The sequence below is a fragment of the Dendrobates tinctorius genome, unplaced genomic scaffold (genome assembly GCF_039654945.1).
Source record: "Dendrobates tinctorius isolate UK_male_01 unplaced genomic scaffold, ASM3965494v1 ptg000117l, whole genome shotgun sequence".
In the NCBI taxonomy this organism is placed as follows: Eukaryota; Metazoa; Chordata; class Amphibia; order Anura; family Dendrobatidae; genus Dendrobates; species Dendrobates tinctorius.
In genome coordinates this window covers 13466897-13478972 of record NW_027361785.1, presented here as the reverse complement: position 1 = coordinate 13478972, position 12076 = coordinate 13466897, and the positions used below count along the sequence as shown (strand labels likewise).

The 12076-nt window shown below is 50.5% G+C and overlaps 1 long non-coding RNA gene across 1 annotated transcript; it reads right to left on the bottom strand.

Annotated features, from left to right (window-relative positions):
- Positions 1 to 298: 298 nt before the first annotated feature.
- On the bottom strand, positions 299 to 3819 carry LOC141101457 (uncharacterized). Its single transcript, XR_012234979.1, has 2 exons — positions 3330 to 3819; positions 299 to 952 (listed from the first exon to the last, which is right to left on the bottom strand). It is a non-coding gene; the product is annotated as an uncharacterized lncRNA (long non-coding RNA).
- Positions 3820 to 12076: the final 8257 nt, after the last annotated feature.

The following is a 12076-nucleotide window of genomic DNA, read 5'->3' as shown; positions in this document are numbered from 1 at the left end:
TCCCTTTACATATTGCCCCATTATTTGCCCTAGACAACTAATCCGGCTGTAGGGGTCACATGGAAAGCCAAGTCCCATAAGAGAGTATTTAATTTTTTTAAAAGTGGCTGCTGAAGACAAAAGACATTGTCAGTGAGATCTGAAGGATTTAGCGCGGGTCTACATGTGAGGACTTTGCTACAGATCATTTCCTCAACAAATCCCAATGTGTGAACACGCCCGATACAGATTCACCTGCAGTTACTCTTCACTAATCTAACACCAAGATTTATAATTATAGAAATGTGAATTCAGCCCATAGTTCTCACACAGTTTTATTGCAACACAAATTATAACAAAAAGGAGACAGGTATAAATATATTTATACATACAAATGTAGAACAATAAACTTTACAAAATGCATAGAATAAAGCCATTTTGTACATTAGGGCCAATGCAAGCAAAAACCTTTTGTACCCAAGACCCCAAGGCACGGTAGCCATCCAGATCTCCATGAAGGAGAGATTTCCCCCCCAAGCTGAAGTTACCACAGAGGCTGGCTGCGGGGCTCCCAGCACGATGATGGGGTGCCTGGAAAAAATGAAAATAGGCCCAGGAGGAGCAAAGGTGCAGAAGCCACACAGTGTTCCCAAATGGCAATGGTGACAGAAGGCACCTAGAGCTTCTATCTGGATGTGTGACGAGGAGGAAAGGAATACTGCAAGGATAGGAGAAACGCTGCAGCAAGAGAGGCCGCAGCAATGGCAACACCGGCAGGAGTCCAGGAAAATAAACACGGTGAAAACTGCTTGAGGGGACATAAGGCCAACCTCTGTCATCCACTGACCCCAGGCTGGAGTATCATGGCACCCTGTAGGCAGAACAAAATTTGTAATCTATTTGCGATAAAAACATTATTTTGCAAGACTACCCAGCAACATGGGATCAGGAGCCAGTGGAGGTTGAGCAGAGCCTAGAAAAAAAAAAAAAAGACAATGGTTCAGAGGGAAGGGAATCTGGGTGGGTCCCATAACACAGAAAAGGGTCAAAAGCCGTGGGGAAAGAAAAAGGGTTGGGAGACACAGGACCTCCAGCATACAGACCAACGCAAGTAACAGCACCTCCTCCTTCCCCATGCAGACCACCCAGCATGCTGCCCCAAGCAAGAAGCACACGCAGACCCCCAGCCTCATGCAAGTAACAGGACCCTCTCCTTCCCCACACAGACCCCCAGCACGCAGCCCCATGCAAATAACAGGACCCCCTATTTCCCCACGCAGACCCCCAACACAGCCCCATGCACCGCAGAGCCCAGCATCCATCCTCATGGAAGTAACAGGTCCTCCTCCTTCCCCAAACAGACCCCAGCTTGCAGCCCCACACAAGTAACAACACCCCCTCCTTCCCCAAGCAGACCCCAAAGCAAGTAAATGGACCCCCTCCTTCCCCACGAAGACCCCCAGCCCCACACAGATAACCCCCTCCTTTCTCATGCACACCCCCAGCATGTAGCCCCATGCAAGTAACAGGGCCTGCTTCTTCCCCAAGCAGACCCCCAGCACGCAACCCCATGCAATTAACATCACCCCCTTCTCCCCAGGCAGACCCCCCCTCCAGCATGCACATGCAGCCCCTTGCAAGCAACATCACCCCCTTCTCCCCAGGCAGACCCCCCCTCCAGCATGCACATGCAGCCCCTTGCAAGCAACATCACCCCCTTCTCCCCAGGCAGACCCCCCCTCCAGCATGCACATGCAGCCCCTTGCAAGCAACATCACCCCCTTCTCCCCAGGCAGACCCCCCCTCCAGCATGCACATGCAGCCCCTTGCAAGCAACATCACCCCCTTCTCCCCAGGCAGACCCCCCCCTCCAGCATGCACATGCAGCCCCTTGCAAGCAACATCACCCCCTTCTCCCCAGGCAGACCCCCCCTCCAGCATGCACATGCAGCCCCTTGCAAGCAACATCACCCCCTTCTCCCCAGGCAGACCCCCCCTCCAGCATGCACATGCAGCCCCTTGCAAGCAACATCACCCCCTTCTCCCCAGGCAGACCCCCCCTCCAGCATGCACATGCAGCCCCTTGCAAGCAACATCACCCCCTTCTCCCCAGGCAGACCCCCCCTCCAGCATGCACATGCAGCCCCTTGCAAGCAACATCACCCCCTTCTCCCCAGGCAGACCCCCCCTCCAGCATGCACATGCAGCCCCTTGCAAGCAACATCACCCCCTTCTCCCCAGGCAGACCCCCCCTCCAGCATGCACATGCAGCCCCTTGCAAGCAACATCACCCCCTTCTCCCCAGGCAGACCCCCCCTCCAGCATGCACATGCAGCCCCTTGCAAGCAACATCACCCCCTTCTCCCCAGGCAGACCCCCCCTCCAGCATGCACATGCAGCCCCTTGCAAGCAACATCACCCCCTTCTCCCAAGGCAGACCCCCCCTCCAGCATGCACATGCAGCCCCTTGCAAGCAACATCACCCCCTTCTCCCCAGGCAGACCCCCCCTCCAGCATGCACATGCAGCCCCTTGCAAGCAACATCACCCCCTTCTCCCCAGGCAGACCCCCCCTCCAGCATGCACATGCAGCCCCTTGCAAGCAACATCACCCCCTTCTCCCCAGGCAGACCCGCATCCAGCATGCACATGCAGCCCCATGCACGCAACATCACCCCCTTCTCCCCAGGCAGACCCGCATCCAGCATGCACATGCAGCCCCATGCACGCAACATCACCCCCTTCTCCCCTGGCAGACCCGCATCCAGCATGCACATGCAGCCCCATGCACGCAACATCACCCCCTTCTCCCCAGGCAGACCCGCATCCAGCATGCACATGCAGCCCCATGCACGCAACATCACCCCCTTCTCCCCTGGCAGACCCGCATCCAGCATGCACATGCAGCCCCATGCACGCAACATCACCCCCTTCTCCCCTGGCAGACCCGCATCCAGCATGCACATGCAGCCCCATGCACGCAACATCACCCCCTTCTCCCCAGGCAGACCCCCTCTAGCATGCACATGCAGCCCCATGCACGCATCACCCCCTTCTCCCCAGGCAGACCCCCCTCCAGCATGCACATGCAGTCCCATGCAAGCAACATCACCCCCTTCTCCACAGGCAGACCCCCCTCCAGCATGCACATGCAGTCCCATGCAAGCAACATCACCCCCTTCTCCACAGGCAGACCCCCCTCCAGCATGCACATGCAGTCCCATGCAAGCAACATTACCCCCTTCTCCCCAGGCAGACCCCCCTCCAGCATGCACATGCAGCCCCATGCAAGCAACATCATCCCCCTTCTCCTCAGGCAGACTCCCAGCTCGTGCATGAACATCCACTAACCTGATCTGTGACCCCATAACACTCCAAATCCCGCCATGACATCTGCAGCTTCCTGTGTCTGCTGTGCTGTGCTCAGCTCTAATGGAGGAAGAGGCACCGCCCCTTCTGGTCACATGGGCATGACGTCAGCAGAGGTCCTTTAGCCGACTGGGAATTAGCCTCTACCCTGCAGAAAGTGGCCGAACTCACCTTGTTGTCATAGATAACTCTCATAAGTAACGAACAGCTCGGAAAAGTCGCAACTTCTCCGTTTTCCAGGTCTTTCTAAAATAGGCACCATGCAGTCACTCTGTGTGATTGGCCGGTTCCTGAGAAGCCGAGGCCGGAGTGTATGTATACATGCTCCCGGCCAGGACCTGGGCAGTGGGCGTGGCCTCATTCTGACACTTGTATGGGGCGGTCCACGCCCTCTAAGAGGCCACGCCCACCAGACGGCTGCGTCACTATGTGGAACAACCGCCGCCTCACAAGGCGAAGGAGCAGCCGCCACATCACCAGCTGGAGAAGCTGCTGGCGCATCACCTGGCGGGAAAGCCGCCCGTCGTACCAGGCTGGAGAGCCGCCCGTCGTACCAGGCGGGAGAGCCGCCCGTCGTACCAGGCGGGAGATCCGCCCGTCGTATCGTACCAGGCGGGAGAGCCGCCCGTCGTACCAGGCGGGAGAGCCGCCCGTCGTACCAGGCGGGAGAGCCGCCCGTCGTATCGTACCAGGCGGGAAAGCCGCCCGTCGTACCAGGCGGGAGATCCGTCCGTCGTATCGTACCAGGCGGGAGAGCCGCCCGTCGTATCGTACCAGGCGGGAGATCCGTCCGTCGTACCAGGCGGGAGAGCCGCCTCGCTGTGTGTGTATATATATATATATATATATATATATATATATATATATATGGTTTTTCACAATAAAAAGCAATGTCCTGAAAGTTCTGAGGCTGAAGTTGGTTTATTATTCGTCGGTTTCTTATTCTGCAAATTTGTTTCTGTTTTTTAAAGGTTTATCAACAAAACATGAGCATCACAACAATAACATACAATGCAGGGAGGAGCCCAAATGTGAAAACACTTAAAAGCTAGGGATGAGCGAGGATGGAAGTATTTGGACTCGCACCGAGTATACCGTAATACTCGGGTATTCGGTACTATTAGCGAGTCCAATGATAGTCAATGGGAAATGCTAGTAAATGTCTGCTGGACCCTGCAACGCGGTCTGGGGGCTGAGGAAAAGGCTAAAAAATGTGTAAATGTTAAAAAAAAATTTGCTGTAAACGTATGTAACATGGGGGCACCTGGTCAGGGGCTGCACAATTGTTTTTACACCACTGCTTCACTAGAATGTACAAACACTATTTGAAGTCCTGTGGTTTTTTGTCGGAAGAGCGGGACTCGTACGCCACTTACACAGTGCCAGTGATATGTCAGAAGTGCCGTAACAGCGAGTGATGATGGAGGCGATCTTCTGACAGCTAAGTGTGTAAGGAGAGTGAACTGATCTAGGGGCTGTGTGATGGTTAATGCAGGAAGAAGCCACCCATCATCATCATCACAAGGGATTCACAATAGTAAAGCTTAGACTACTGTCCTTGTGCCACTGCCCAATGTGTAGGCATAGACATAGTGTCTTCAAAACAGCTCTAGGGGCTGTATCTTAGTTGATGAAGGAAGCAAGGCAGGTCTGAAGGGCCAAACAATTATCATGAAGCTAGGACTACTAGCATAGAGGTGGCAGTGTCCAGGCATAGCCATAGTGTCTCCTAAAATTAGCCCAAGGGGCATGATACCATGGTTGATGAAGGGTCTCACTCCCTTCACTCTGATGGGAAATATTAACGTAACATTGGTTTTAGCTTATTGACCATGAGGTACATGTGACAAGCAGGATTTGAAAACGTGTAACAAGAGGTTTGTATGGGAAGGGATGGACGTGACTGATCACCAATTTAAAAAAAAATAACGTTTTGGGTGACTATGTTGGGAAACTGTCATCTGGAGGGCAAATACTGTTGCGAAATCCAGTCCTTGTTAAATTTTATCAAAGTCAGTCTGTCTGCATTCTCTGTAGCCAACCGTGTGCGTGTATCTGTGATGATTGCCCCAGCGGCACTGGAAACACTGACATCACACTAGCAGCAGGGTAAGCCAGCACCTCACCTCCAAGGCATATAAGGAGAGGTCTGGCCAACTATGCAGCTTGGATACCCTGTAATTAAACGGAACAGAAGCATCAGGAAGGACTCGGGGTTGGGACATGAAGCTGGGGTTGGGATTCCCCTCTAGAATGAGGTGTCCCCTCACCGCTCACAAGCTTGGTGCAGTACTCAAAGTTATCAAGCACCTCACAAATATCAGCGATCCACATCCACTCGACAGTTATGTGTCTTGGCTGAGTCTCAGTGTGATGGGCATGTTTAAGCTGGTATTCAGCAAGTGTCCTCTGCTCCTCACCCTTACCTACATATGATATGATGAGTTCCACCGTGTTGGCAGGTCGCAAATGAGTCTGTGGTTTGTCAAATTAAATTGCTTTTGAAGCACTGCAAGACCGGCAACAGCGGTTGAGGAATGGCGGAAATGGGCGCAAATACGGCAAACCTCAAATAGGTACGGCAAGTCAGGGAATGATTTTATAAATTTCTGCACCACTAGGTTCAGCACATGAGCCATGCATGGCACGTGTACCAGCTTCCCGAGCTTTAAAGCCGCCACGAGGTTACGCCCATTGTCGCAGACAACCAGACCAGGTTGGAGTTGCAGTGGGGAGAGCCACTGATCGGTCTGTTGTTTTATTTCTTGCCACAGCTCTGCTGCAGTGTGTGGTGTTTCACCTAAGCGGTTCAGCTTCAGCAAAGCATGTTGCCGCTTTGCCGATGCGCTGCTGCACAGCTCCCAACTTGGGAGTGATGTGGAGGGTAATTCAGCATAGGAGGAGGAGGAGGAAAAGGGGAGACTGGACGTATTTGATGTTGTGGAAACCCTGATTGAGGTTGGGCCCGCTATTCTTGGCGTGGGTAGAATATGTGATGATGGTCCAGTTTGAGACTTTGTCCCACCCTCCACCAGGTTGAGCCAGTGTGCCGTGACAGAGATGTTTCGTCCCTGGCCACAAGTACTTGTCCACGTATCTGTTGTAAGATGGACCTTCTCGGTTACGGCGCTGGTGAGAGCACGTTTTAGATTGTTTAAGACGTGCTGGTGTAACGCGGGGACGGCACACAGGGAAAAATAGCGCCAGCTGGGAACCGAGTATCGTGGGGCAGCCACAGCCAAAAGATCACGGAAAGTCTGTGTCCCCACAAGCCTAAACGGCAACATCTCCATGGCTAGCAACTTGGCAATGTGCGCGTTCAGTAATTGTGCTTGTGGGTGCGTGGCTTGGTATTTATGCCTCCTTTCATACATCTGGGGCACGGACAATTGGACGCTTTCCTGGGACAAACGAGCTTGTTGTGGCCTTTGTCTGTGCAACCGCAGCTTGTGAGCAAGAGATATGATGATCACCTGCTTCCTTCCCAGCAGATTGGGAAGGACGTGTCACAGGCGACATGGCAGTGGTTTGACCTGCAGTCGCAGACACTGATTTGGTACCCTGTTGTTCAGCCCACCGACTAAGGTGCTTGGCTGCCATGTGAAGCTTGTGGTGTCTGGTAGTCCCGGGAGAGAGGGGTTAATGCACGCTTGGGGTGTCTGGCAGTCCCGGGAGAGGGGGGTTAATGATGCACGCTTGGGGTGTCTGGCAGTCCCGGGAGAGGGGGGTTAATGATGCACGCTTGGGGTGTCTGGCAGTCCCGGGAGAGGGGGGTTAATGATGCACGCTTGGGGTGTCTGGCAATCCCGGGAGAGGGGGGTTAATGATGCACGCTTGGGGTGTCTGGCAGGGACGTCCAATGGGGGTTTGTGCTTAAGGGGGGGTGGACGTCCGATGAGGTTTATGCTGGGGAGGGGTCAGGGGTGGACGTCCGATGAGGTTTTATGTGGGGGGTGGATTTCCAATGACGGTTTTATGCTGGGAATGGCATCCAATAGGGGCTTATGCTTAAGGGGGGTGGACGTCCGATAGGGTCTTAGGCTTAAGGGGGGGGTGGACGTCCGATGAGGGTTTATTCTGGGGGGGGACGTCCAATGGGGGTTTATTCTGGGGGGTGGACGTCCGATGGGGCTTTATGTGTGTGGACGTCGGGTGGGGGCTTATGCTTGGGGGCGTGTGGACGTCCGATGGGGGCTTATGCTTGGGGCGGAGGGTGCATGATGGGGATTTATGCTTGGGGGGGAGGGGGCACTTGGGCTTTGATGGGTTTATCCTGTGGGGTCCACTGATTAGTGTGAGGTGGAGGTTTATGATTGGACAGGGGGGGTTACCCTTTGTGTCCCTCTGGTTTGTGTGCGGGGTGGTTAATGCTTCATTGGGGTACACAAAAAACTATGGTTGTATGCTGCTTATGCTAGGAGGGTACACCAACTGGCATGAAGCTAATCCGGTTTAGCTTAGTGTCAGTAGGAGGCAGACATGGGTCCGGACCACCAAGGCTGGTTTCTGCCTTAGGCCTTGATTTTTTTATTAATGATTTCCCTTTTTCTTTCAGATATGACTTTTAAGGGCGACAGAGTGGAGTTATCACTCTGATCTCCCACCTAGAATTGTCACTACCATATCATCTGTGGTCTACGAGGCAGGGCCCTAACACATCAAGAGTGTTTGCGGTTTTCCGGCGGACAGTCCTTGCCACTAAGGCTGAGTTCACACGTGGCGTTTTTTTCGCGTTTCTGCGGCGGTTTTAACCGCGCGATTTTGCCGCGAAAAATAAGCATCACATGCATTCCTATGGGATTCCGCAATGCTGTGCTAATGCTGCGGTTTTTACCGCGGCGGAATCGCTTCGCGGTAAAAAACGCAGCATGCTCATTAATTTGCGGAATCGCGGCGATCCCGCACCCATAGGAATGCATTGTTCCGCTTATTTCCCGCATGTGGCTGTGCACACCATGCGGAAAGTAAGCAGAACAATTGCGGATGGTACCCATGGTCCGGAGGAGAGGAGACTGTCCTCCGGGCTTTGGCTACCATATCCCTGTAAAAAATAGAATTTAAAATAAAAAATATTGTTATTCTCACCCTCCGACGTCCCGCGCAGCCTTCCCGCTTCTCTTCACGCTCTCGTAATCCACCAGCGCCCTGAACAATCATGCTTGCCAACTTTCTAGTGCTTCCTGCCCTCTACCTAACGGTAAGAGTACTTTTCTTCTGCAGCAGAAGACTAAACTCCTGCTTCCCAAGAGGTGCACAGTCCAATTGTGATTGTTTTGGAAATGTTCAGTCCAAAAAAGCAACCAACAGGACAACTCTCCTACCCGCTAGGAAAAGAAACCTTTCTTCAGGCCCAACCCCTTCCTGGCGTCCACAAACCCATCAGTGCTGGTCTACTACGCCTGGATCTAGCAGACTCCCTTTGGCATGACGGGGCGTTCCCACCTTGGATGTCTCTCAGGGTTGGCTGCCGTCTCCTTCATGATTCAAGGCTGGTATTATGATATCTGGTCCTAGGCACCGGAAGCAGGCCATGGGGGGGGCCGAGCCACAGACCCGCCCATCAGTCCTACCCGCATGCACCAACATCATATTACAGTTGTACAATCCATAAGAAATGCATTACATGAAACAAGCAAAAGTTTTCAATGCAAAAAATGCACTTTTATAAAATTAGAAAGGTTTCTATATATGTAAGAATGTTATTTAGCCAATATTTCTGTAAGTAAAAGTCTGAGATTTCTTTGGGAAATCTTAATTTGTTCCTCTTAAACTGGTTCTGAATGTAAAGAAAACATTGCTCTGATTTAAGTCTCCATGTTGTAATTTAGCTTTTTATTTCATGCATGGACAAGCCCATGATGCATCTGTGTAACACATGGAAGGTGCTGTAATAACTGGGTTAGGCTAGTTTCACACTAGCGTATCTACATGCAGCGCACGGCGCCCCCTCCGGTCATCTCCTACTATCGCACATCTCTGCATGCGATCTGCGCACCCTATCTTTAGCATAGGGTGCGCAGACCGTGCGTTAGTAGGATTTTGCGTGCGTTGCGCTCTTTTGACGGTGCGCCGAGCGCCCCAAAATGTAACATGGTGCGTTCGGTGCACCGTCTAAAGGGCGAAGCGCACGCAAAATCCTACTAGCGCACGGTCTGCACACCCTATGTTAAAGATAGGGTGCGCAGATCGCATGCAGCGATGTGTGATAGTAGGAGGAGATGACCGGAGGGGGCGGGGCTTAGAGGCGCTGCGTGTAGATATGCTAGTGTGAAACTAGCCTTAGACAGGGAAACCACTTTTGAGACAGTGAAGTTGACTTGTACAAGCCTGCCTAAAGGGAACATGTCACCAGGATTCCCCATAAAAAAACTATACAAACTGGTGTGCATGGAGCGTGTAAGCGCACGTTCACACTGGCCACTGAACAGAAAAAAAAACACTAACAAGATTGAATACCCTGCAGTAAATGGCATAGTGCATGAAAATAATATAGGGGATTTAGTTAACACGTTCTTTATTAAAAAAGCCAAAGCCATCCCACCACTTCACGGTGATGTAATTGGGACAGTCCTAACTAATATTAAAAACCTTACCGCTTTGTCCTGTGACTTGCTTGTGGATAAGGACTGAGAAGGATTAGGCCCAAATAGTGGACACAGGAATGGGAAACCACATCAATATATAATGGGTTTTAATATTAATCACTGTCCCAATTAGGATCACTGTGAAGTGGTAGGATGGCTTATGGCTTTTGCATTTTTTTTTAAATCGAGCGTGTTAACTAAGTACCTTATATTTTCATGCATTATTGCGGTTTGCCCCCCCCATATAAAGTACTACCACTACCTGTATGTCGCCATATACAGCATTCTAGAATGCTGTATATATAGTACGACCACTACCTGTATACCCTCTATATACAGCATTTTATAAAGCACGTCCACTATCTGAATGCCCTTATATATACACAACATTCTAGAATGCCAATCTGCATAACTTTGGGGTTTTTTTTATTAGATTTGCCTGCGGGGCAGTCCCATCCAATGGGCTTCGCTAGTCTTAATCTGGTGCCTCCTCTTCTATCACTGTCCTTCTTTCTTTGAGTCGACGACGCGTCCTAAGTCCATCCACACAGTGTCTTCCATCGCGCTCCGATGCAGACTCGCTTCTCTCTGCGCTTTGCAATACTTTGCTTTGTGATTGGCAGGGCCGAGACGTGTTCCTGCACAGAAGCGTCATGGGGGAGGTTGTGTGGATGATGTAGGATGCATCATCCACGGGAAGGAGGACTGTACTGGAAGAAGAACAGTGACACACATACCAGACCGCCCCGGAGGTGAGTATAAGATGTTATTCACATGTGCCTCAGACCACACGCGAGGACGTTTCGAGACCGTGCCTCAGACCACACACGAGGACGTTTCGAGACCGTGCCTCAGACCACACGCGAGGACGTTTCGAGACCATACCCGCCAGACATCAGACCACACGGGAGAACATTCCTACGTTGTGCCTGCCATGCCTCAAAGTGGCACAGAAAGCAGAGTAGAAAGTTGGTCATTGTATTTTAACCCCTTCATGACCAAGCCTATTTTGACCTTAATGACCAGGGCATTTTTTGTAATTCTGACCAGTGTCCCTTTATGAGGTAATAACTCTGGAACGCTTCAACAGATCCTAGCAATTCTGAGATTATTTGTTTGTGACATATTGGGCTTCATGTTAGTGGTAAATTTAGGTCGATAATTTTTGCGTTTATTTGTGATAAAATCAGAAATTTGCCGAAAATGTAGCAATTTTCAAATTTTGAATTTTTATTCTATTAAACCAGAGAGTTATGTGGCACAAAATAGTTACTAAATAACTGGATTAAAAACACACGTGACATGCACAATGTGAACAAGTCTGTTGGACCATGTTCACACCACCCTGACTGAAACACAAACAAAAAGCACAGAATAACAAATGTGCAAAAATACCTTGCAATAAGACATATAGCAGTATTCAGCAAGTGCTGATAAAAGGTAATAACAAACACAGGGTATTTAGTCGATACTTTTTTGCAAAAAAATGTATTCCAAGCTGCTTCACCAACGTCAAGGTAACCCGTATTGAAGCAGTCCCTATCTAATGTATTTAAAACCTGAACATATGAACAGTGTCTAGATGAGCAGGATTAAGACAGGCGCTTTCTAGTATGGGCACGTGGTGTACGACAGCTCCTTATGTGCATGTCACACAAGAGAGGGGTGGGGGGGTGGGGTCTCTCAAATCATGCATAAGCACGAAAAAAACTGGATTAAAAACACACATGTGACATGCACAATGTGAACAAGTCTGTTGGACCATGTTCTTTTTGTTTGTGTTTCAGTCAGGGTGGTGTGAACCTTTTATCAGCACTTGCTGATTACTGCTATATGTCTTATTGCAAGGTATTTTTGCACATTTGTCATTCTGTGCTTTTTGTTTGTAGTTACTAAATAACATTTCCCACATGTTTACTTTACATCAGCACAATTTTGGAAACAAAATTTTTTTTGTTAGGAAGTTATAAGGGTTAAAAGTTGACCAGCGATTTCTCATTTTTACAACACCATTTAATTTTTAGGGACCACCTCACATTTGAAGTCACTTTGAGGGGTCTATATGGCAGAAAATACCCAAAAGTGACACCATTCTAAAAACTGCACCCCTCAAGCCACTCAAAACTACATTAGGAAGATTATTAA